A 26,404-nucleotide genomic window follows, 5' to 3' on the forward strand; every position below is an offset into this window, starting at 1 on the left:
CAAACTTAATTTTTGAACTCACAAGTTATTTGTCCTACATAAAAAGAAACCTGCTTACTAACCGTTAATAATCATTAAAACCAAATAATGGCAATATTATATGAAAATCAATTTTTATTTAGAAGAAATTTGAGTTAGAATTCCTAGCAACTCCTAAGCTAGTAAAAAGGCCATTTACCAAGTTTTAATTCATAAGTATGCCCTACTAATTAACTATTTGCCAGTAGCAAACAACCTACTTATTCTAATATTTAGGTTACCAGTAAATGACTCCTATACCATTAGACTATATATACACACACATACGAGTGTGTGTGTGTATGTAAACATTTATTGCAGTATTTAAAGGCAGTAGATTCCAAAAATGTTGCTTTTACGTAAGCAAGGCTGTTCACATTCTATGATAAGAAAGGGTGGTACATGAAAGGTTATAAGGATGTGTTACTGGATTCCATTTTTCATGAAATGAAGAGAGTTACCAATACTTTTTTCCAAACTTGGGGAGGTGAAAGAAGTCCACCAGGCTTCAAGGTTTTGACTTAGGAGACCTCTTGAGGAAAACTCTTGAAGAGAGTGGACATATCAAACCTTACACTATTATTCCTCCTTAATGCAATGCTTTAATTCTGACTGAAAGTTTTATATTAACATTTGCACAGTATCCAGCTTTAAAAACAGACAACGAACAGTCTTTCTCAGTGTTGGGGATTATTTGATATCCCTCAAATCTATAACAATGGTTTGGGAGGTATTATGTCTCTTATCCATCAAAATGAGCCTCAATATAAAATATATTTACTGAGAAGGTACCCATTCATTTATTGTCTAGTATATGTTAGTCTAAATTAAGCTTCCAGGATAAAGTGATAAATAGGGAAGACAGGGAGAATTTCTGTCTGCAATAACCTTCAGTTACATTGGGAAGACATACAGTGAACAGATAAACAAATAAAACAAGAACATAAGAAAATATGAGATGGTGAGTATTTTAAAAGGATGTAATATATATAGTACTGATGGTTGGAGTAAGGTATATAATTCAAGAAATTTCTTAGATTAAAATCATGACCAAAGTATCACTCTGAACTTAAAGAACTTAATAAAATAATAAAAAATTCTGAGAAATTATTGAAAAAATAAGAAGAGATAAAATGGGACTGGCAGAGCTAGAGAAAGAAATGGAGAGTAAAATGAATTTAAGGCCTCATTGGAATAAGTAATTCTGAAAATAAAGATTCAGAATAAACTGAAAAGTAAACAAGAAATTCAAATTAGAAGTTCAAAATTATTAGACAATGTGACAGATATAGAAGATCCAATGCAAGTATAATTGGAGTCTCCCAAGAGGGTAACTGAATTAATAGAATAAAAAAATTCAGAAATCAAAATATACATCAAAAACAAATTCCATAAATAAAAGAATAGTTTAATATATGGGTTTTAAAAGAATTTATTTTGTTCCAGGAAAATCAACACCGAACAACCAACAATGGAAAATATATGAGTAAAATTATTGGACTTCAAAAATGAATAAGGAACTTGCTGGATATTCAGAAAACAAAATTAGGTTATTCATCATGGCCAAAAATCAATCAAACAAACAAACAAGCCCTAGTTGGTGTGGCTCAGTTGGTTGAGCATTGTCCCATGCAACAAAAGGTCAGTGGTTTGATTCCCAGTCAGGGCACATGCCAAGGTTTGCAGGCTCAATCCCAGGTCAGGGTGCATGTGGGAAGCAGCTAATCTGTTTCTCTCTCACATCGATGTTTCTCTCTCTCTCCATCCCACTTCATCTCTCTCTAAAAAACAATCAATAAAAGCATAAAAAAAAATCAGCCAGATGTTTCAGATTGATTCAAACTAGATGACTTGGAGAAACACCTACAAGTCCTTAGAAAACAAAAAGGGGAGAGGCAATTCAAGAATTTTATAACCATTCAAACTGTCTTTTATGTATAGACACAATAGTCAAGAAATCAATAATATAATTCCATGAAGCTTTCTTGAAAAACTTAGTAGAATATTCTCTCCCATGAGGATCACTAGGTAAATACTGTCACAATTTGTCTCTATGGGTTCCCAATTTTAAATGTTTTATTACCATCTTCTACTATTTCATTACCACTAAGTAACTAAGAATAAAGTCATTCTTACTGCTTTCTGACTGGGAATCATTCCATAGGTCTGTTAACTAAAAGATAAATGTAAAAACTGTGGCAAAATGAATTAATTTAGTTTTACGACTAAGAATAAAACAACTGTGAAGATCATAGTTCAGAAGAGAAGAAACATTTAACTAATATTATTGTTACTTATAAATAGTATGACTGATGAACATGCAGAAAAGAGAAAGAAGGTAAAATCCACTGGTAAGTGGGTTGGTTTGTTTTATAGAAATGTCAACAGATTTTACACTGATAAGTCAAGTAGTAGAGTGTATCACTCAGGGGATTCTAGATTAGGTTAAGATACAGGAACAACCAATCCCAAAATATCGATGATTGAACATAATAAAGGTTTATTTCACACTCATACTAAATGTCCACCATGGGTGTGTTGTTGCTCTATTCTACATTTTAACTCCAGCATAGACTGACAGAGAACCACAATGTGAAACATTAATTACTAGGCTTCATGGCAGAGGAAGGGGTCTCACATCAGTAATGTCACTCCTACTCACAACTCAGAATTCACCACAGGATTTCACCCAAACACAAGATTATCAGGAAAGGCAATCCTATCACAAGCCCAGAATGAGAGAATTGAAATATGTGGCAAAGAGCACTAACTGCTACCATATCAAGACATACATATATTTAAGTAAATTAAAATAATACCAAAATGACTAAGAAAAAAATGATGATGACAAATTAGGAAATGGAAGAGAGAGGGAGGGCTAAGGAAGATGGGAGGAAGTAGAAGTATATTCATAGAGGGGAGCGGACAAAAATTATTGAATGAAATAGAGAACTGAATGCACCAGAGAGCTCTGCTCTCTAGTTCTTAGTCACTAGCCACATGTGAATATTTAAATGTAAACGAATTAAAATGAATTAATATTAAAAATTCAGTTTCTCAGTCACACTAGCACATTTCCAGTGCTTGATATCCAACACGTGGTTCATAGCTACTGCACTGAACAGCACAGATACAGAATATTTCAACAGCCTTAGGAATTTCTATTTCACAGTACTGCTATTGATGTTTGTTGTTATTAATAAAAAAACATACAAAGAAAAATTATTACTCTTTCAAATTATAAGAATAAAAATATATGTACACAAAAGTAGCCCAAACCCAAACACAGCCAGAGAGTAAAAGATAAGTAAAATTTTGAAAAACAGAATTACAATGTAAAATATGATAACAAAACAAAGAATGGATATATATGTCATACTAACAAACTTTACTACAAAAATAAAAAACTCAGATATGCTTATGCATATAAACCCAAATATATATAAATATAAGAAATAAAAATTGCTTGTATTTTTGGATGCTTTTCACGGGCAAGGCAACTAATATAAACATGTGGTGTGTATTATCTCACATAATTATCTAGCAAATTATAAGGCAGGCAATTTTTATGAACTGTATTGTGCCCTCAGCCCCACAAATTCACAAGTTGAAGCCCTAACTCCTAATACCTAAGAATTTGATTGCGGTTGGAATAAAGGTCATTAAAGAGGTGATTAAGTTAAAGGCCATCAGGACTGGGGCCTAATCTGATATGACCGCTGTCCTTGTAAGAAGAGGAAGAGACACCGTGGGCGCACACGCATGGGGAGGATTACGTGGAGAGGCAGCAAGAGGGCAGCCGTCTACAAGCCAAGAAGTGAGGCCACAGAGGCATCCAACCCTGCTGGCATTTTGATCTTGGACTTCAACCTCCAGAACCATGAGAAAATAAATTTCTGTTGTTTACAACGCCCAGTCTGTGATATTTGTTATGCCAGCCCTAGCAAACCAATGTAGTAGTATTAATATATGTGTTTTATTGTGATAAAACCAAAACACTGAAATGTTAAATAATTTAAAGAAGATTATAAAGCTTGAAAGCAGCAGAGGCTAACTGTGAAGCCAGAGTCTGATTCCAGACCTTTTCCTCTTAACTCATTTACCAAAATTGGTCATGAATTTGAACATAAAGCAACCCTCAACAAATTTCACGATTGAAATAACTGAGTATATTTTCTGACCTCAGTGGAATTAAGCAAGAACTCCAAAAAGGTAACTAGAAAATCCCCAACTGCCTGGGAATATAAAAATGCACCCTAAATAATTCATTGGTAAGAGAAAGATTTCAAATCCAAAATTTAAAAATCCTTTGAACTGAATTATTAAGAAGATACCACAAATGAAAACATGTTGGGATCCAACTAAAGCAGCTCAAAGGGAAATGGAAATCCTCAGACACATGTATTAAGAAAGAAAAAGGTTAAAAATTAATGGTCAAAGCTTCCATTTCAATGCAGTATATCAAACCTAAAAAGAGAGAAGGAATAACCAACAAGTGCTGAAATCAACAACACAGAAAATCAAACTTATGCCCGGCCGGGCGTGGCTCAGCGGTTGAGCATCGATCTAGGACCCAGGAAATCAAGGTTCAATTCCCAGTCAGGGCACATGCCCAGGTTTCGGGCTCGATCCCCAGCAGGGGGCATGCAGGAGGCAGCCGATCAGTGACCCTCTCATTGATGTTTCTTTCTCTCTCTCTCTCTTTCTCTCTCCCCTCTCCCTTCCTCTCTCTGAAATCAATAAAGATATATTAAAAAAAGTTAAAAATAATAATAAAGGAAAATCGAACATACAATAGAGAAAATCAGCAGAACTGGAAGCTGATTATTTAATTGATAATAAAATTGACAAATGCATTGCAATATTCATCAACAAAAAGAGAGATAATTTTACTCAAGATCATAAAAGGATTCTATAAAATGGACAAATTCCTCCCCAAATAAAAAACTTAGCCAAATTGATTTATTTAAAAGAGAACATCTGAAAACTGCTATGTTATTCAAGAAATTGAATATGTTATTGAAAGCCTTCCCCCAAAGAAAAGCTAAGATCTGGATGTCTTTACTGGTGAATTCTTTCAAACTTTCAAGGAAGAAATAAAAGCAATCACACATAAACACTTCCAGAGAATAGAAATAGAGGAAACTTTTCCCAACAATATTTAAAAACATAATCAGCACCTTGCCTGAAAGGAAAATTAAAGACCACTTCCTCTCATAAACTTAGATTCAAAATTCTTGAACAAAATATTAGCAAAACAAATATAGAGATATAGCAAAAGGATAATACATCTTGAACAATAGATCGTATCCCAGTAATGCAAGTGTGGGTCATCATACCCCCAAATCAATGCAACTTGGAGCATTTCTCCCATATTATTTCCTTTCTAACACAATCTCTGACTTTTGCAATGCTGATATATGAAGATGTCATGATCCTCTGGAATAAGATGATCATGTGAAAAAAGTGCTGTTTTTTCACCATGAACAGAACTTCGTAGTCTTTATCATTAGATACTTGTTGCACATTTTTATTTGGTGAATCCATGCTCCTAAAGCACTGGACCTCCTGTCTTCTTTGCAGGCAAGCTCCCCCCCCCCCCCAAATAGTGTCTTCTCTGAACCTTCCTTTAAAAACACAAAATCAGAAGCTATTAAAGATCAATAAATTTGACTTTTGTGAACTTCAATAATTATACAAAAAATCTCCCTACCCACCTTCCTATCTATTTTTTTTTAATCCTCACCTGAGGATATTTTTTCCATTGCTTTTCAGAGAGAGTGGAAGGGGGAGAGAGAGAGGGAGGGGGAGAGAGAGAGAAACGATGTGAGGGACACATGATTGGTTGCCTCCCGATTGTGCCCTGACCAGGGCCGCGAATCCAGCCGGCTGCTGAGGTATGTGCCCTTGACCAAAATCAAACCCAAGACCCTTCCACAGGCTGATGCTCTAACCACTGAGCAAAACTGGCTAGGGCAGCCTTCTTATCTATTTATATACCATCTACTTTATGTGAAATAGACCCGAGCAGGCACTAATTTACAAAAAAAAAATCCATTAAGTAAATGTTTGAGTTAGGAACCTGGGTAATAAGGATGCAGAGAAAAACATGAGACTTCCTTCAAAAAGCTAAGAGTGTGATGGGAGAGACAGTGATATAAATAGATAATTTATTAACCAACGTGATGAGTGTGCTGCAATATGGATGAACCAAGGAGGAGCTGCCCTCACCAGGGGGAAAGAAAAAGCAAAGTAATTAAATCTCTTGGATGAATATTTCCGTTAAAGTGACAGAATTACTAAATTAACATAAGACACAGAACAGAGGGCCCTAACAAGCATTCCAACCTTTAAGTAAAATTTCAGGGGGAAAAAATATGTTTACAGAAATGGGCCACTTCTATTACATTCATCACTACTGAAAGTTTGTTATAAGATGCTTTTATAATTTTCAGATTTACAAAAAAGCGGTAAAGGGTCTACACATAATTACATGAATGTTCCCATCATAGTGCCAGATACTGAGCTAGATATTAAATGTAATTTTGATATATAAGCTGATCTTCACAATGACCCTGAAAATTAGTTATCATTGTAACATTCGTGAAGAAAAGGAAACTGAGGTTCACTGGATATGAGTCAGCTGCTCAAGGTTAAACAGCTGACAACTGGCAGAGGGAGGACTCAGACCTAGGCCTGTTTGTATCCCATATCTTCACCTTTTTATACATCAAGTGGCTGCCTAGAGTTCCTCTGCACAGACACACAAGCCACTCATGACAGAAATGAACAGAAGTGACATATTAGTGAAAGAAAGGCTGAAAGATGGAGGAAGGTGAAAGAACCAGTCCTGGATCCTTCAGGTAACTGCTTAAGCCTGCAGAAAGCTGGTCCCATTAAGGAGTTAAAATATATAGCCCTGGTAAAGTCAATTAAAAGGAGCGGTATGAATCAAGTGCAGTTAGATTTGGAGGAAGGTCCATTTATTATTCTGTACACCTTAGCATGTGTGATGGATGTCAACTTGAGGCTTCACAGAGTAAAAAGTGCTGACAAACAAGTACATCAGTTTATTAATGTGCCATAACAGGACAAATGAAACTTGAGAGACCTTGTTTGCCCTGGACTCAGCACCTTGGGCAGGCTGGCGAAGGTAAACACCTCCGTGGGATGATCCATTGCTCTTCCTGCTCAGTTTTTCAGACGTAATCTTCCCTTGAGATTTCCTACAGGTATTAATTCTCCATGTTCACAATTTCAAAATACTTAGTCTCACTTTGACACATCTCAAAGTGCTTGGCAAAGTTATCATGTTCATTTATCTACCCCACAAACCCTCCACTCATTCCTTATCCAAAGTCAGCTCTTATGAAAGGTAGACTCACCAGGTGTCTTTTTCAGAGAAAATGCATAAGAAATCTATGTATCTTAAATCAATGCTGTCACAATGGGACTCATGAGCCCTAGCAGCCCACCATACTTTCCAATATCACGCTCCTGTGAAGTTTCTTTGCAACACTAGAAATTCATTTCTGTATTCTTAAGGAGTTTAGAAATGAATATAGAGTTTTTATTTTTCAAGAGATCCTTCTCAAAGTGCAAGTACCCCAAATTTGATAGGATTTGTAGAAGGAATTCAAAGGCAATCCGTACATTTTCCTGGACCAATGACAGATGTCCTCTCATGCTTCTAAAGTCCTTGTCAGTAAAGTTTTCCAACTATCTCAGATCCCAGGTCAGACTTCCTTCTTGAGGATAAACTTGCTCTTCCAGGCCAGGAGAAATGGTGCCCAGTGATGGCAACAGTTCCAGAGGCAGGGAGGTGTGCACTGAAGCAACACATGGGAAAATAAACCGCATCCTGCTGTTCTATTTAGGACCTCAGGGCATCTGCGTGGGAATTAGAAAAAGGTGCCCTTTCTGGATGGAGGGTGCAGATTTTAGCAAATAAAGAAACCCCTGGATTTCAGCCCCACTCCACTCTGGCCGGGAGTAACTGTGAGACCATAGATGAGGATTACTGGACTGGTGTCGGTTTACAAAACACTTCCCAGGCTCTGACTGGGCTTTCTCTAGCTCTAGTAATGAACTAAAATTCTAATCTTTCTGGTTAAATTCTAAGTGTAAAATTTTCAAAAGTCAACGTATGAAATTTTCCTACAAGGTATGTTGAAATTTATTGAGGAAATTGATGTTTTGTTTTTCTGAAATCAAAAGCAATTTTGATTTCATCTGCCTTCTGCTGAACACTTTGTAGCTTTCGTAGCAACACACACACACACCTAGACACACCTATACCTACTCACCTAGCCACAATCACACCCATATGCACAGCCACAGCCACACACACAAGTGCACACACACACATGCACCCACACACCTACACAGCCACACACTAGTTCACATACACATAACCACATATATCCCCAAATACACCACACATTCTCACACCCATACAAAGTCACCCACACTCCTGGCCCCACTCACACATGCTCCACCTACTCCCATAAGAATATCCACACATTTACATATAGCCCCATACAAATTCTTGCTTTAAACAAAGATGCCTTTCTCCTACTTGCCGACACTGCACCATCACGCGCTAAACTCTTCATAGAACATGTTTCCTTTCTAACAAAGCTACTCTCCAAAAACATCCTCATGACTGAGAAACAGATCCATGAAAGTCATCCATAGTTTTCTGACTTTTAATTTTCCCTTTACAGGTCAGCTTTTATTTGTTCAACCAAATAATTTGAATGCCTTTAGAAGCCTCTGAAAATAGTACACAGTACCTGAACATGTTCCAGAAATTAAACATTCACCAATCAATTTAACCTAGGCATCACAGCATTGATCAACCAATTTGTTTAGAAATTGTATTGCTATTCAGAGTAACTTTGAGGTTTGAAGGAGGCTAATAAATGACACTCCTTTTCTGCTGCAGACATAAGCCAGCTGAGAGCCAAAGTGTTAGGCAGAGTTTAGTGTAGATGAAAGTGGATTGGAGGAGATGGCTTTGGAGAACAAAGAGCTTCCCGAAACATCCTTGTCCAGAATTAGGTACTTACCCACCAGCCACTGGCAGCGCTGTACAATGAGTCTTCCTCCACATAACCAAGAGCACATATGCGCTCCCTACAGAGACAAATCTCAAGGAGGAAAGAGAGGCCAAGCATCCCTTGTTCCTTGGCCCAAGCTCACCAAGAAGGGTAGTCAGTTCTCCTCTCAAGAGAAGCAAGGGGCACAGAAGAAGGATGTTCCTCCACATCAAGTGGCAGGAGTGGGGAATCAGTGTTTCCCCCACACTCCTCAGCTTTTCTTCCAGCCTGACCTTTTAGGCTGAGCCAAGAAGCTTATGCATAACCGGGGGGGGGGGGGGGACGGGGGGGACACACACGACATCCGCCCTGACCCAGGCAGGGCCTGCCCTGCTGAGCTCTGAATTCATGGCTGATCTGCACATGGGTAGGCTGCTCCCAACCACTGACTGAGCATGACGAGACTGCTAGGATAAATTTGTTCCCCAGAGACACAGGATTCCTCTGACAATCGACTAACTCTTGGACTCCCTGTTAGTCTTGGGAGCTTTCCTTAGACCTCTCACTTGGGTAAAGCATTGCATTATAGTCTGATGGCTCTTTCAGCCCTCCTCTCCCACCCTTGTCATTTCCTCTCACAGCTATTTGTCCAAACAAAATTCTTCTACGTTTAATTCCATCCTGGGGTCTGCTTCTCAGGAGGCCTAACAAGCTTCTCACAGATACCCCTCTCCCATCTTCCTTTCCTCTGACCACCTGTAAGACTCAACTGGAAGCCAGTACCCCAGTCATTGTGGCTAGTCTGGTTAATGAACTGTGAGTGGAAGCGCCATCTGTCACCTCCAGGCTGGAATATTTACTTGCTGGTGCAGGACCGACCTGCATTCCCTTTTCCTCTGCCGCAGCAACAGGCAGCCTTCCAGGTAGTGGCGGATCTATCAGACAGAGTGCCCAGGGTGAGGAAGGGCGCAGCGGAAATCCCAGCGCGGCCCAAACGGGCGTGTAGTAACAGCAAGAAATAAACCCCTGCGACTCCCACCCACTGAGACTGAAGGTTATCATGAGCGTGACGTAACCTAGGCCTCCTGACTGGGAAACTCCTCTTCTCTAACTGTCTTCCTCGTCCTGCGTCCCCTCTTCTTGTACAAGTCACTCCCAGTCTATGATTTTGATTACATTCCTTCCCCCATGTCTCTCGCCAATCACTGGGTCCTATGATTTATTCTCCAAAATGGTTCCAATAACTCTGTGCTCCCTCTTTTTTATTTCCAAGTAGCTCTCACTGTGGTTCTTATTATCTACTGCCACCCATAAAACTACATTCATATCTGGCCTCTGGCCCTGCATTCGCTTATTTGTGCAGCTAATTTCTCTTTTGGCACATTACCATGCCTTGCATACAGTGGACATTAAGTCATTCAACTACTTGGAACTTCCAGTGTTTTTTGAAACTGATAAAAAATCCAAATTCCTTAGTGAAGCTTTCGATTCTATATCCCCCAAATAACTTCTCAATCATATTTATCACTCAAATTGAAAATGTCATGTATTTCAGGTAGCTTCTTCAAGGGAGGATTCAGCTTTTAGGAAAACGTGAATAGAGGTCACAATCTCAGCAGTTTTTATTTACAGTTCTGTACACGCTCAGATCTATAAACGCTCCCACATGCTATGCAGGGGACTGATAGGATCCAGCCATCCATGGAGGGAAGCTTCAAGGTTCTGTCCTTCAAGATTAGGGCCAAGTGAGAAGGTAATTTCACTTGCTAATTTATGTTATAAAGCAGCTACAGAGAATCTCTAAATTAGTGATCCAAGGCTCTTTCATCTTGAAATATCCCAGCTGTACTTATTTTCTTCACAAGAACCACCAAATGGGATATTTAAAAATATCTTCTCTCATTCTGCTTATCAGATTGTCTAGAACCGCACACTATTTAAGATTATGGCAAGTCATTATCAGTGACGGAGAGTTAAGACCCCTCCTTGTCTTTCAGTCGCTCAACATATATTTAATAATCACCTAACACATGCAAAGGACAATGTCTTTTCATATTTGCATCTCAAGAAAATAGCATCCTGCACAGAATGGCCAATAAATAAATGCAAGTTGTTGCTTAGCTTTGGGAACACAAGATAGTTACTTATGAACCCTGTCCACAATGACCTTCAAATCTTTGGGAGAGTGAAATAAGCACCGAAGGGAAATACAAGCGCTGTGCTGTGAGAGCCTGGAGCACAAAAAATACATTCTAATTGCGCAAGCCCAGGGAGGTTTAAAGGAAAATGTTTCAGTTGAGCAATGCCTTCGTTTTTCATGGTAAGGGAACATGGGAAAAAGCATCCTAAAGTGGGAGATCAGTATAGCCAGCATAAAAAGATAAGGAATAATCTGACATGGCTGGGAAACAGAAAATACAACAGAATGCTAGCTCAGAGTACAGAGTGCAGTAATGAGAAATTTGGCTGGAAAGATAATTTGCGGTCGTCATAAAGAGCCTTGAATGTCAAATTAAAAGCTTTGAACTTAATTTTTTAGGCAACTGAATGAATACTGTAGTAAAATACTATAACCCAGTGCATTTTAGGAAGATAATTCTGATGGCAATATCCAGGATTAAGAATTTTTAAAAAGTTCTCTAACAGGAGGCTAAATTTCCCTAATGACTATGTAATATTCAGGCGCCCTTAAGGCTAATATCCTATGGCAGGCATTGCAGTGAAGGAGGTCCATTTTTGATAAGAGTTAGGCAGCAAGGGTTAATTATCAGAACTGCTTTCTGCTCCAAAGGTCAAAAGCTGGAATTGTCCCACTTTGATGTTCCCCCAACCCCAGCCCTCAGACCTAAGAGACAGCAGATGTTAAAATTTAGTGACAAGCTGTTATGGTCTCAGGAGTATAACATATGTTTCGTTATGTAGCAACTGAAATACTACAAACAATCTCAAAAGATGAAATTTATGAAGAAAAGTTACATTTCTTGTTCGATATATCTACAGACAGAGAAAAGAGAGTGCTAGGAGGTATGAATAATTTCCTGTAGGTTCCTAGCAATGGAAATCATAAATCGCAGGAAACATTAATTATGCTCTAGCTCTAGGAGAATATGGGTCAGGACTCCACAAGGGTACAATGAACCAAAAACCTCAAACCCCACCAGTGGTTTCCACCTTTAGGACCTTTCTAGTAGGTAAGTATAATGCCAAAAAGAACATACCATTTTATAAGAAACACATATGATCCAACTGAGAAAGTAACATAAACCAATTCAGAGCCTTAATCAATGTGGCACTTAGCTTAGCAGAGAGGTTAAGGGAGAGTCATTAATTGCTTAATCATTTGCAAAAGGACATGTACTGGGATGGAAGAAACTCTGGCAACATTTCAGTAAAAGTCACATTAATAATGGTTGTATCAATGCCTCTTCCTTTAAAGGAACAAGGCTGCCATTCTAACACCACACATGCTTCTTATGATTGCATGCAATTTTATTCTTGTGTACACTTTAGCCATGCCATTTGAATTCATGGAAATGATAGACTAACATGTACAACTACAGAAATTATACATTTTCTTGACCAAACTCTAGGAAGAAATAAACTCACAGTCACAATGAGATATTTCTCCTTCCTGAAGGTAAGGCACACTTTTCTCAGAAACTGATGGATTAAGAAAAACATTAAGAATACAGAAAACATGAATATAAAAAACAAAGCTGATTTAGTGGATCCATATAAAATCTTGTAAACAGAAACTGTAAAATAAGCCTTTTTTCCAAGCACACATAGAACATTCAGAAAAATTGCCATGTGCCAGGTCAGAAGACATATCTCAACAGACTTCAAGGGGCTGAAATCTTACAAATTTCATACAGATGCTCTTGGGTCAAAGTGCACTCTGCCTGGCACAATGGGAGAACAGCCTACAAGGACTGTATCAATGAATTTCTCTTCTTTTAAGCTTTCATCTGGGTTTGGCCATGGTAAGCACTAGTTAGAAATTAGAAGAAAGGAGAAAACTAAGGCAGGTTTATTAATTCCTTCAGTTCCTGTCAGGTGTCTCTCTCCATTCAGCTCTCCTTCTTCTGGTTCTGTTAACCACTTCCAGCCCTCATGCCTGTAAGCCTGGGGACACTAAGAGGGCTCCAATATTTTACTTCTTGAGGTTTCTTTATTTTCTAGTCCATATTGTTTTAAACAATCCTTTTGCTAGACTATATTCAAAATACCCAATTTCATCAGCTACTTGCTTTCCTCACAAGACCCAATGACAAAGTAGGGTTTATTCAAAGAATGCAAGGTTGAATAGCTGCCTAAAGCGAACCAATATATTCATACATGCTACCAGAATCAAGGGAAGATATCATATTATCTCAATGGATGCAGAAAAAAATTCTCAACACCCACTGAAATATGTATATATTCAGTAAATAAAAAATAAAGAAAACTTCTTTGATTAGATAAAAGATACCCACTAAAGACCTATAAGAAAGCATCATTCAAAATAATAAATGTTGAAAGTTTTCTCTCTGAGACGAGGAATGAGACAAGGATGCCCAATGTCATCACTATTCAGCACAGTACTGGCAGTCCGGGTAGCTTAATGAGACAAGAGAAAAAATGTAAAAGGATTGGAAAGGAAGAGACCCCAGCAGCAATGGGGAAAATGCACATTCTGGCTGAACTGATTTCTCTGCTATATGACCAAATGACTCTGGTAATCCCTACTCCTCTTCTCTCCCCAATAAAGCAAAGAACACAACTAACTCTATGAGGTGACCATTTTCATACTAGACACTCCCACGCTGGGACAATGAATCTGAAAATTGTCCCAGGCACCTTATAACCACAAAGAAGCTCCATGGAGTCCATATCCTGAAGGTGGGTGACACATATGCCTGGCCGCCAGGTACTCTCACCACATATCCACAGCAAAGGCGAGCCTGTAGGAGTCAGAACATACATCCACTGCAAAGCCTTCAGAGACTCTCAAGTACACAAAAGAAATGCTCCCTGCCTTTCAAACTGCAGTCTAGAATTTCCTAAGAATCTTCAGATATTCAGGAAAAAAAAAAAAAAAAAAAAGACAAAAGCCTGGTGGGGCCAAGGGGGTTGAAACTGCCAAACCTAAATTATAAGAAAATTAACATCACAATTAAATAGACATGGTAAAGTAGAATAAAACTTTAAATAAATATAATTAATATCTTCAGCCCAGCAGGGCGTGGCTCAGCAGTTGAGCGTCAACCTAGGATCCAGGTGATCGGGGTTCAATTCCCGATCAGGGCACATGCCCTGGTTGCGGGCTCGATCCCCAGTTGGGGTGTGCAGGAGGCAGCCAATCAGTGACTCTCATCATTGATGTCTCTCTCTATCCCTCTCCTTTCCTCTCTCTGAAGTCAATAAAGATATATTTTCAAAAGAAAAAATTAATATCTTCAAAGAGCCCTTCTAATCCATAGTGAAATATGCTTCTCTAAAATAAACTACTTTGGTGCTTAGAGACTAAATATAAATATATAAGTCTTAGTAATACATATTTAATATATTATCTATTTCATATAGTTTAAATATTTATGTAATATAGGTAAAATATTTAATGTACGCAGATACACAAAAACATATAGGTTCATAAATGAATGCTAAAACTTAAAAACACACACAAAAATGAGCTAAAAATAATAAGAAACCTAAATAAAATAATAGAGAGATAGTAGAATGAACAAAAGGATTATTAAAAAACAAAACAAAGCCAAACAGAGCAAAATGACAAAAAAAAAAAAAAAAAAGGAAAAATGTGTACAAAATTTGACTGGCATGAATGTATACAAATATGCCCATTTATCATTGCTGAAATAGTAAAAATATTCTAAATGTCCTTTACTTGTTGAATGCTTAAATAATTTATGATGCGTCCATATTTATTAAATAGTGCATCCTAATATCTATTAAACATTACATATATTGTATATCTTACATTAAAATATGGTGCTTCCATTTTTATTAATTATATATATCACAAGAGTTCCATTTCAGTTGTAACAATTATAAATAAGCAGTAGCTTAAGAATATTAGGGTTTTGTTGTTGTTCCAACTTTATTGAGGTGACTGACAAAAGCTGTATATATTTAAGGTGTACATTGTTATGTGTGTGTTTTTTTGAAAAATATGTCTTTATTTATTTCAGAGAGAGAAAGGGAGAGGGAGAAAGAGAGAGAGAAAATCAATGATGAGACAGTCATTTATTGGCTGCCCCCTGCGCACCCCGTATGGGGATCGAGCCCATAACCAGGGCATGTCCCCTGATGGGGAATCAAACTGTGATCTCCTGGATCATAAGTTGATGCTCAACCGCTGAGCCACACCAGCCGGGCTGATGTTTTGACATACATATACATTGCGAAATGATTACCAGAATCAAGCTAATTAGAATATCCATCATCTCCATAGTTACCCTTTTTTGTGTGTGCTTGAAAACACTTGAGATTGACTCTTAGCAAATTTCAAGTACTCAATCCTTTAACTATAGCCACCATGTTATAATATAGGTCACTAGAACTCATTCATCTTAGAACTTCAAGTGTGTACCCTTTGACCAACATCTCCCCTTTTCCTCTACCCTGACCTCTGGTGACCTCCATTCTACTTTCTGTTGCTATAAGTTCAACTTTTTTAGATTTCACAGAAGTGAGATCATGCAGCCCCATTTATCTTTCAGTGTCTGGCTTATTTCATTTAGCATGATGATCTCCAGGTTTATTCATATTGAAAATGGCAGGATTTCCTCCCTTTTTTTATGGCTTAATAATAGTCCATTGTGGGGTGTGTGTGTGTTTGTATTTTTTTTCCATTTAACCACTGATGGATACTTGGGTTGTTTCCATATCCTGGCTGTTGTGAATAGTGCTGCAATAAACACAAGAATGCAAAATCTCTTCGAGACAGTGATTTTATTCCCTTTAGTAAACTCTCAGAAGTGGGATTGCTAGGTCATATGGTAGTTGTATTTTTAATTTTTGAGGAGCCTTCATGCTGCTTTCCAAAGTGGTTGCATCAATTTACATTACCATAAACAATGCATGACAGTTTCCTTTCCTCCACATCCTCATCAACACTTGTCTTTTGACTTTTTGATAATGGTCGTTCTAACAAGCCTGAGGTGGTATCTCACTGTGTGTGTTTTCTTTGGAAAAACGTCTGTTCAGGCTCTCTGCCCACTTCTTAATTTGATGTTTTTGCTATTGAGTTATGTGGGTTCCTTATATATTTTGGATATTAACCCCTTATCAGATATATGATTTGCAAATATTTTCTCTAGTTTCATAGGTTGCCTTTTCATCTGTTGATGGCTTCCTTCACTGTGCAGAAGCATTTTAGTTTTATGTGGTCCCACTTGCTTATTTTTGCTTTGTTGCCTGTGATTTTGGTGTTAATTCCAGAAACTCACTGCCAAGACCAATGTCAAGGGGTTTTTCCCTATGCTTTTTTCCCTTCTTTTCCTTTCCCTATGTTTTATGGTTTCAGCTCTTACATTTAAGTAATTAATCCATTGTGAACTGATTTTTGTGTATGATGTAGGATAAGGGTCCAATTTGATTCTTCGCAAATGAAGAGTCTGTACCTATGAGAAGGTTGCAGGCATGGCTCAGGAACGTCAGGGGCAAGGCGTTGCTGGCTCCCTTAACCTCTTCCTCAGGTGCAGTCAAGGACGTGCAGGCCAGTCAGCGCCTCCGCGTCTCAGGCAACAGGAAGGAGGGAGAGGACCAAGAGGGGTATCTATACTGAGAAAACAGAGCTTTCTCTGCACCCCCATCTGCCTCATTGGCCAGGGCTGTGCTACATGGCTACCTAGGCAAGCAATATACGACACTGATAAACTTGGTTGATCTTGTTGTTTTCGCTGGGCATTTTGCTGCTCTCAATAAAACTGGCATTCTATTAGAAAGCAAGGGATATTGAATATTAAGTAGGCTTTTAACAGTCACTACAAACTGTACAAAATAATCATCTATCCATACTAATCCAATATGCTGCTGTCACAGAAACACATGCATAATATCACTACAGGTAAAAAGAAAAAATACCCTCAAACCGTATTTTTGTTTTTATGTGTGTTTCTGTGTGTATGCGCATGCAGATGTGTACACTAAGGTATTGCATTTCATTGCAATTTGGGAGAACAAATAACCAGGGAAAAACACAAAAGAATATCCTACAAAATATCAAAGTTGGTTGTATCTGAGAGAAGAGAGTATTAATAGGTTTTAGATATTTCTGTATTTTTAAAATTGTTTTCTACACTAAGCATGTTTGTTTTGTAATCAAGAGAAAATCAACATGTGGACATGCATGAAGAATGGCATCAGCTAAGAAAAGCTTTGTGTATCTCGGAGAGGCGGGCAGCCAGAAGGATTTTAGAGAGACAAAACACCCCTTGGTGGAAAATCTGATTATTTCCTTCAGGACTTTTCCATTTGTTTGCTTGCCTTGTTTCATTTATTTGCTTATCAGTTTTCAACATCAAAACTATTTCATATTGAAAGTATTTATAAACAGACATAGAATTTTGAGGACACTTTTTTACCTCCTGTTTTGTTTAATGAATTCGTGATGCCTGCCAGTGCGCCGGCCTGATTACCATCTCCCCAGGCACAGGAAGACCGTGCTCTGTTCTGGAGAAAGCCAATGTGTTACCTAAAGCGAAGGCTTTTACAACTGCTTTAAGTTAATATTTAAACTCACAGATGCTAGTCTGAACTTGTATCATGTGGGTGTTTTCTTTTTTTCCCCCACACTCCGTTTTTTACCCCACAGTTTAATTACCAAAGAAGCAGCAGCCCAATCCTGGGATAGAAAATGAAATCTAATCAGTCCATTTCTTCCCAAGGCTCACCTTCTAGGATGTACCACTTCTCCAGGCCCCTTCATTGTCAGCGCTGCTTGTTTGATCTTTAGCTTATTGATATCTTATTCCGTAATAAATCAGAGACAAGCGAGTATATGAACTGAGGCCATGGGGAGTACATCAAATCTAATTCCTACCGTCCCCTCAAGGTGATTTACCGCAAAGCAGTAAAGTTTGGAGGAATTTGATTTCTTTATCTGTGATAATGCCAATTCATAGTTATCTCAATGAATTGTTATGAAAAAAGTAAAGTGGTTTAAATTGAAAGAATTCTGGAATATTAAAGAGCATGAACCCAAAAGAAAAAGTAATATTTTTTCCTAATAATGTTTGTCTACAAGATACAGGAGGTAATCCTACTATAATATGCAATAATTCTCGATAATATTTTTAATTCCCTTAATTTACATCACATTTTAAAGCATTTCTATATTCTGGGTCATAAACTTTCATTGATCTGAAGGGTTGTTAGAAATACACATTATTGATTCAGGAAATTACTTTTGTTCCCAGTGAGGAGGAGTCTTTTTCATTTGTTGGCTAGGATTTTGCCTAAAATTTTGACTCTCAAAGAGGGATTCAACTTTAAGCAGCACATTTCAAGGTCCAAAACAATGGTAAGGGGTGAGAGTGGAATAACTAATCCTCTGATTTTTCTGATATCCACTCTTTAAAGGGAAAATTACTATACATATATTTTATATTTCTCTGGATAAGGAATTTCCATGACCATAAGCTTGGAGCAAACCACACACATCTGCCATGTTTGACATTTCAACACGGCCAAAGACAATAAAATAAAGATAAAGATTTGTGGCTCAGAGGTTGAGCATCGACCTGTGATCCAGGAGATCGCAGTTCGATTCCCGGTCAGGGCATATGCCCGGGTTGCAGGCTTGATCCCCAGCAGGGGCGTGCAGGAGGCAGCTGATCAATGACTCTCCCATCATTGATGTTTCTCTCTCTCTTTCTCCCTCTCCCTTCCTCTCTCTGAAAGCAATAAAGATATCTTTTTAAAAATTGTGAATGGTTCTAGGTATGTTATTAGAATTCCCCCTTTGTTTTTGAAATTGTAATTGGAAAGCAAATTCAAATCTCATTTTACTAAGTTACAAGAACTAATTAACTGATCTTGAAATACAGTTCACCACATGAGGGCTTTTTGAAAATATAAATAATATAATCTTTAATTAGTTTGTCTTTAAGAATACCTATACTATCAAGTGAAATTATATGATCAAGATGTGGTTATCTCCATTGGAAAAAAAAATTCCTATTGCAGAACCAGGACGCTCCCCCTTCAGATAGGGTGTAACTGTTCAAGACTCCTCCTTACCCCCAGAAAGTGCAAACTGTACGATACTCGACTGTATTTCTGGGCTCTTTATTCTTCAGCCATATGTATTGGGCCTTGGTGTCTAGGGTCACAGACCTCTCAGGCAAGAAGAAAAATAAAACAGGCAAATTTGGCATTTTAGCCTTCAGTCAAGCACTCTACCTTGTGTACTTTCCTGCAAATTGTGTGGCCCAATGAGCACTCTCTCCTCTCCCCAAGGAAAAAGGTGGTCTTAAAAACTGGGTGATGTAGCAAAAGATCATTGAAATCTCAGGATGGATTTAATTCCATGGTTAACTTGTTCCAGTTGCATTTGCATTTTAATTATTATCTTTCAATTTTTTCCAACATAGATGTGAATTTTAAGTATTAATTTTAGTCAACAGTAACCTGAGCAAGAAGAATGTCACAAAAAGGGAGAGACATAAATTGTATATGCTATACATTATTCATACCATTTATCACAAAATAAATTATACATATTTATAATGTTGCACTTTCCTCTTCCATAAAATAGGATAATAATTCAAACTTTTTTCATAGAATTTTGTAATAAATGACCAATATGCTAGAAAATTCAGCAATCACAGAAACTTTTGTGTCTACTTTTTGCATCCCTCTCATGTTAATGATTTCTTTCTTTTTATTGCCTTTCCTCTTTCTAGCTAAGGATTTGCTCTCCACTCAAATTATCTTTAATAATTGAAGTGTTGAATCAAACTTTTGCATCCAAATTGCACACAGCTCTCCCAAGCCAAGAAAAACAAGAGAAATAAACAGGAATCATGAATAATACACCCACATCATTCCAAAATCTTTTATGGTCCTTTTAAATATAATTCATTAACTCAGTGCCAAGACAGCATCTTTTTGTTCTTCTTTGCTTTATATAGCTACTCTGTCAAATCTCTGAATTCTGGTTTTTGTCTTATTAAAAAAGAAGAGTGAAAGGAAATCATTGTGTAAGGAAATCATTGTGTAGAAAAATTAACATGTTCATAAAAGCAAATTTAACATCAGATTGGAGAAAAGATTAGTCATGAAGACACACACATTGTAAGTTATAGAGGTCTGTCAAATTTCTCATTATTTTATCACTACCTGTTTATTAAAGATTGAAAACTCTTGATGTGCATGGAAAATACTAAGGTAAGAATGTATAGTTTTATTTCATACTCTTGACTTCAGTAATGTAGAAATGAGGTGTGTATTTTATCAAGAATCTAAAAAAACCCACCACATACTGTTGAGTGAATTAGGGAAACTTTGGAAGCAGAGATAAGGATAGTAATGAGAATATCCTTTCAGTGTGTGTGTGTGTATGTGTGTGTGTGTGTGTGTGTGTGTGTGTGTGTGTGTGTGTGTGTGTGTGTGTGTGATATTTAAATGTTACAGTGAGTAGAGGCCATACAGTATAGTGAGAAACAGCACAGGCTCTCAGATTGGGCGGTTTGGATAAAATTCCAATTCCCTCACCTCCCAGCTGTGTTATAACGAGCAAATTATTTAACATCCGTAGGGATCAAGTTTTCAAATCTGTGAAATGGGTACACATATAGGCACTAACTTGTATAGTAATGTGTCGGTAAGCAGTTAGCCTTGGTTTATAGTTCCATTAACTATTTTCTAGAAGGAGTATCCTTGAATATAAAATAATAATTTAAATATATCAAGTATATAATGGCAGATTTTTAAGTTCTTCACAACAATGAAAGGGTTTCTAATATCTTTACTATCTCAAGCCTCACAAACAGTGCCCCCTCAGCTACTTGATAATTTCCCCTCAAATTTCACAGAAGAAACAAGCCATCAGAAAGAAATTTCATCATCTTCCCACCACCAAACTGAACAACCTTCCTTCATGAACACTCATATTCCCATCCTGTGTCAACAAAGACATGCTTTTTACTCTCCCCTCTCTATATAATCACAAAGATCATTTTACCCATCCTCAAGGCTCTAATTAATCTATTTAGGCTAATCCATCTCAAATTCTCATTAGCCTAGACCTCTTCCTTGGGCTGCAGACTCATATCCAAGAGCATATGTGAAATCCCCACTGGGCTATCTCAGAGATTCATTCCTCAGTGTTCATGCCTCTAAGATGAAACCTTTAACATGCCCTCCCATGACTGCTTGGCCTTCCAGCCTTCTCCGCTATCATCCTAGTCTCTCAAGTCATGGACATGCAAGGCCTGCCTTTGATTCCTTTCTTTTCCTTGGCTCCTATATTCTGTGTATCAGCAATTCTATTGAATCTATATCTTAAATATCTCTGTAATTCATAGCAATGAAAATTATTAAAAGGGAGCTTTCATCATGTTAATTCAATCTTTTAAAATCTGGTTTGGGCTTTCAGTTAAAGATGATGGAGAAAAGGTTCTTTTTATCGTATTCTCAACCCCATGAAACTCACTAAAAACAACCAAAAGCTTACAAAGAGAAAAATCATCATTTTCAATTAAATTATAATATAGAGGTATATCTGTCATACTGGGACATCTAGACCAAAACAGGAAGGACATTAATAATAGGCACTTATGGGCTTAAGTGATGAACAAGAAAACACTTGTTTAAAAGCAAATGATTCCATCTTAAATGAGCAACACGATCTGGAAGGAGGAGAAGGCAAACAAGGGAACAGGGGCTATCATCCTGACAGGGACACAGGGAAAGTGGAATAGCACGACTGACAATGCTGATGTGTCATTTTTCTGGTCTACAACCTGGACTGTTCATGGCTGAATAAAACGGAGTGAAGGCAAGAGGGGAGACAGTTACTACACACCGCCAGATGTCAGCCACAAAGCTGTGAGGTAAAGAACTTGATTTGTCAGGGAGACTGGCAGGGCACTGAACAGTGAGGTCAGAGGTGTCCCCAGGCAGAGGAGATCACAGGTTTTCACAGAGGGTTTTTAAGATGAGAAACCTAAATCTACAGTGTTCCAACTCATATCACCTCCACCTCCACCCAGTTCTCCAACTATATTCTTCAAATGATTTGATCCATTAAAAGCAGAAGAACAAAGAAATTTAAAAATATGCATAGACACTCAAAAAAAAGTTGGGACGGAAATGAAAAGCAGGCGGGTGAAGAAAATACATCGCAAGAACAAGTGCCCAAGAGATTAGGTGTTCGGACAAATAATTCTCCATAGCCTCAAATAAAGTCCAGACATTACCTGTTCATGAAAGACACGCTCACAAAAGAGACAAATGAGTTGCTAAGACAGCAGAAGAAAAAACGTGAGCTGGTTGAGTAAGGTGATAAAATGAAAAAAAGAGAGAAAAAGACATTAAAAACTACTAAAATAGGATAAAGATGACTTAAATGACATTCAGGTACATGCTGTGAGCCTAGGGGAAATCATAAATAATGGAAATGAATACATGTGTAGGCATGATTATGGAGAAAATACTAGACTGAAGGCCACACAAAGATCCATCATGTGAATAATTAGTGCTTGTGAAGTGGAGAAACCATAAAAATCCTGGAAGAAAACATAGACAGTAAAGTCACAGACATCTCATGTAGTAGAATTTTCACTGATACATCTCCTAGGGCAAGAGAAACAAAGGAAAAAATAAACAAATGGGACTGCATCAAACTAAAAAGCTTCTGCACAGCTAAAGAAATCGGCCTCAAAATACAAAGGAACCCCACGGTCTGGGAGAACATATTTGCCACGGACACATCTGATAAGGGGCTAATTTCCAAAGTGTACAGAGAACTCATACATCTCAACAAGAGGAAGACAACCAATCCAATTAAGAAGTGGGCAAAGGACCTAAACAGACACTTCTCCAAAAAGGACATACAGATGGCCAAGAGGCGTAAGAAAAAATGCTCAACATTGCTAATCATCAGAGAGATGCAAATTAAAACCACAATGAGATATCACTTCACACTTGTCAGGATGGCTGCCATCAAGTCAACAAATGACACATGCTGGAGAGGATGTGGAAAAAGGGGACCCTAGTACACTGCTGGTGGGGATGCAGACTGGTGCAGCCACTATGGAAAACAGTATGGAGGTTCCTCAAAAAATTAAAAATGACTTTTTACCCAGTGATCCCACTTCTAGGAATATATCCTGAGAATCTCGAAACACTAATCAGAAAGAACTTATGTACTCCTATATGTTCATAGCAGTGCAATTTACAGTAGCTAAGATCTGGAAACAGCCCAACTGCCCATCAGTAGATGATTGGATAGAAAAACTGTGGGACATTTATACCATTGAATACTATGCAGCTGTAAAGAAGAAGGATCTTACCCTTTGGGACAGTATGGATGGACCTGGAGAGTATTATGCTAAGTGAATTAAGCCAGGCAGAGAAAGACAAATATCATATGATCTCACTTATATGTGGAAAGAACATACTAAACTGATAAACAATAGATTCAGTGACATAGAAGCATAGAACAGACTGATGAATCTCAGAGGGAAGGTGGAGTGGGTGGGGAGAGATTAACCAAAGAATTTATATGTATATATGCATAATCCATGGAAACAGACAATAGTGTGGTGAAGGCCTGGGGCGGAGGGTGGGTGGGGGATGGAAGGGGTTAATGGGGACATCTGTAATATTTTCAACAATAAAGATAAATTAAATTTAAAAAATTAAAGTGAATATAACTGAAAAACCATGCAAAGAACAAAAAGTATTTTAAAATGTCAAATTATAGAAAAATGTTAATCTGCACATCTAAAGAACACTCTGTTTGCTAGATGTCTCAGAAAAAGAATTGTTTTAAAAATGACAGACATTAAACAATAACCAGTATGTGAACTTAGCTGAGCAAACAATTTACCTGAAGAAATAAGTATATTGTCATCCAGATAGAAAAGGAAGCCATGTACAGAGGGGAAAGCCAGGTTTCTCCCATGTACTTTGTAGCTGTTCCTCATGCCAGGAGTTAAGGAAGATATATCTACGAGATTAAAAGAGAATAAAGTATCATTTAATCATTTAAAACAGCCAAATTAATCCTTCAAGTGTAACAGCAACAGATATACGTTAACCAGACATACAAGAACTCAGCATACATAAAATCCTCAGGAGAATAAACAAATATCTGAAAATGAAATCCACCCAAATAAATAGTGCATCGAGATATGGAAATAAGGAATGCACGGAAACAAGGTGACATCAGATTTCTCACTGACACGCCAGATCCAAGAGGGACAAGCAGCAGCAGCTCGGAAGCTCTGAGGAGCGGTCACCCTGCGCGCTGGCGCCAATAAGCTATGGCGTTTGTGAAGGCAAAACCGCAAGGACCTCAGGCAGGTAAGAGCCCCGTTTACCCCCACAGAGGAAGCCTCACAATGTACTTCAGCAAAAAGAAAGAGAATTTCTAAGGAAAAGCTGGAATGTAAAAAACAGTGCTGAACAATAAGGCAGTAAAATAAATGGTAATTCTCTGATTTGTTTTAAGGAAAAGACAATTGACGCCGATTAATTCTAGATGGTGACAGCAAGATACAAGGAGAAATCCCTGTATCCGTCACCATTTACTAGGTCATACTGTGTTAAGACAACTTCAAACAGCTCAGTAATTTACAAAAATAACTTTTTTTCTTACTCTGTTTTATGTGGTCTACAGATTGCTCTAAGTTGGACTTTTATTGAAAGATCTCCAAGATAGAGCATTAAATGGACAAGAACCAAAATGGAGAGATTGTATAAGTATATGCATATGTATATGACAAAGAAGTGTATATAACAGTGCTGTTTGCAAAACATGGTCTGCTGACTGGCATTGCTGGTCCATGGTGGGTTAAGTACAGAATTGAGTGGGAGGTGGGAAGGAGGGAGTTTATTAACAGTCTCTCAGGGTCTCAAGGCTGAAACGGAAAATCCACATTAAATCCCTCCCCCCTTCCGCCCCCTCAAAGAGTCCCTTAAAAAGTCTGGGCTATTAAGAGGAGGAGCTGGTTCCATTTGAGAGAGGACGGTGAGGAAGGAGGCTGTGCTGTCACCAACTGGAGAGGAGCGAGGCTCAGTCCAGAGTGTGGCAATCCCCTTAGAGGGGAGGCGGGGAGATGAAGGCTGCCACTTGGTGTTGGCCTGTAAACTTGGGAGTTTCCCGGGTGAAATCTGAAACCTGTACATGGATGGAGGGCAAGGAGAGACTGAAAAAAGAAAAAGACGGAGACCACTCCAGATTGGTAGGTGGCAGTTTTAATAAGCAAAGGACTTACACACAGGCTTGTCTTAGGTGGCCACAAGATGAGCAGATCTCTGCCTCTGCCTGCTAGGATTTTAAAAGTTTATAGTACAGAGGCCTTAAGTGGGTTCGATCATGTACATAGTGCAGATGGTCTCAGCAACACATTGCTCTGTCAAGCATGCTTCTTTGAAACGGCTCCGGCTGTGGGAATGGTGGGCAGAGTGTACATTCCAAGGACAGGGGAGGGAGCAAGGACCGCCTGATTGGCGCGGGTCCAGCTGGCAGGTCAACCGGTGGTCTTGTCCTCTCAATGGTCTCCTCCAACACTTAGGTCCCTCTGGCTCACAGGAGCCCTGAGCTATCAGGAACTCTGATGGTGACAGCTACATGAGTGACTACTCCAGCGACAATCCCACGGCTGAGGCTGAGAACATGGCTTCCTGCAGCCTCAGCTGTGCCAAGGCATTGACACGAGGAACCACGATAGCATGGCCAACAGAAACCGAAGACCATGCCCCGTAACTTTTTTTTTAACTGACTATACACTGGAACTTATTTCCATATATATTAGAGGACTGATGCCACAAATGTTACTGATATTGGAGATAGAGCCAACTTTGGCATGTAGATGTTAATCACAATTTAATTCATTTAGACAAGTGTGAAATGGGACATATCTTATACTGGCTGTGCTGTGAAAAAATTGGCTGGCTTTCTATGTGTGAGGCATAATGCTCAGCAAATTAAATTAGTATCTGATCCTCAAGACTTATGAGAGAATCATCCTCATTATCCCCATTTTATAGATGAGCAAATTGATGCTTAGAGAGATTTGCCCCAAAATTTGCAGTGTGATTCTGGCAGGGCTAACACAACTCAACAATAGTCAGATCTATTAGTAACTTCTGGGGAATTGGTGTGGTAGAGT

This window comes from Miniopterus schreibersii (assembly GCF_964146895.1).
Source record: "Miniopterus schreibersii genome assembly, chromosome: 4".
Lineage (NCBI taxonomy): Eukaryota > Metazoa > Chordata > Mammalia > Chiroptera > Miniopteridae > Miniopterus > Miniopterus schreibersii.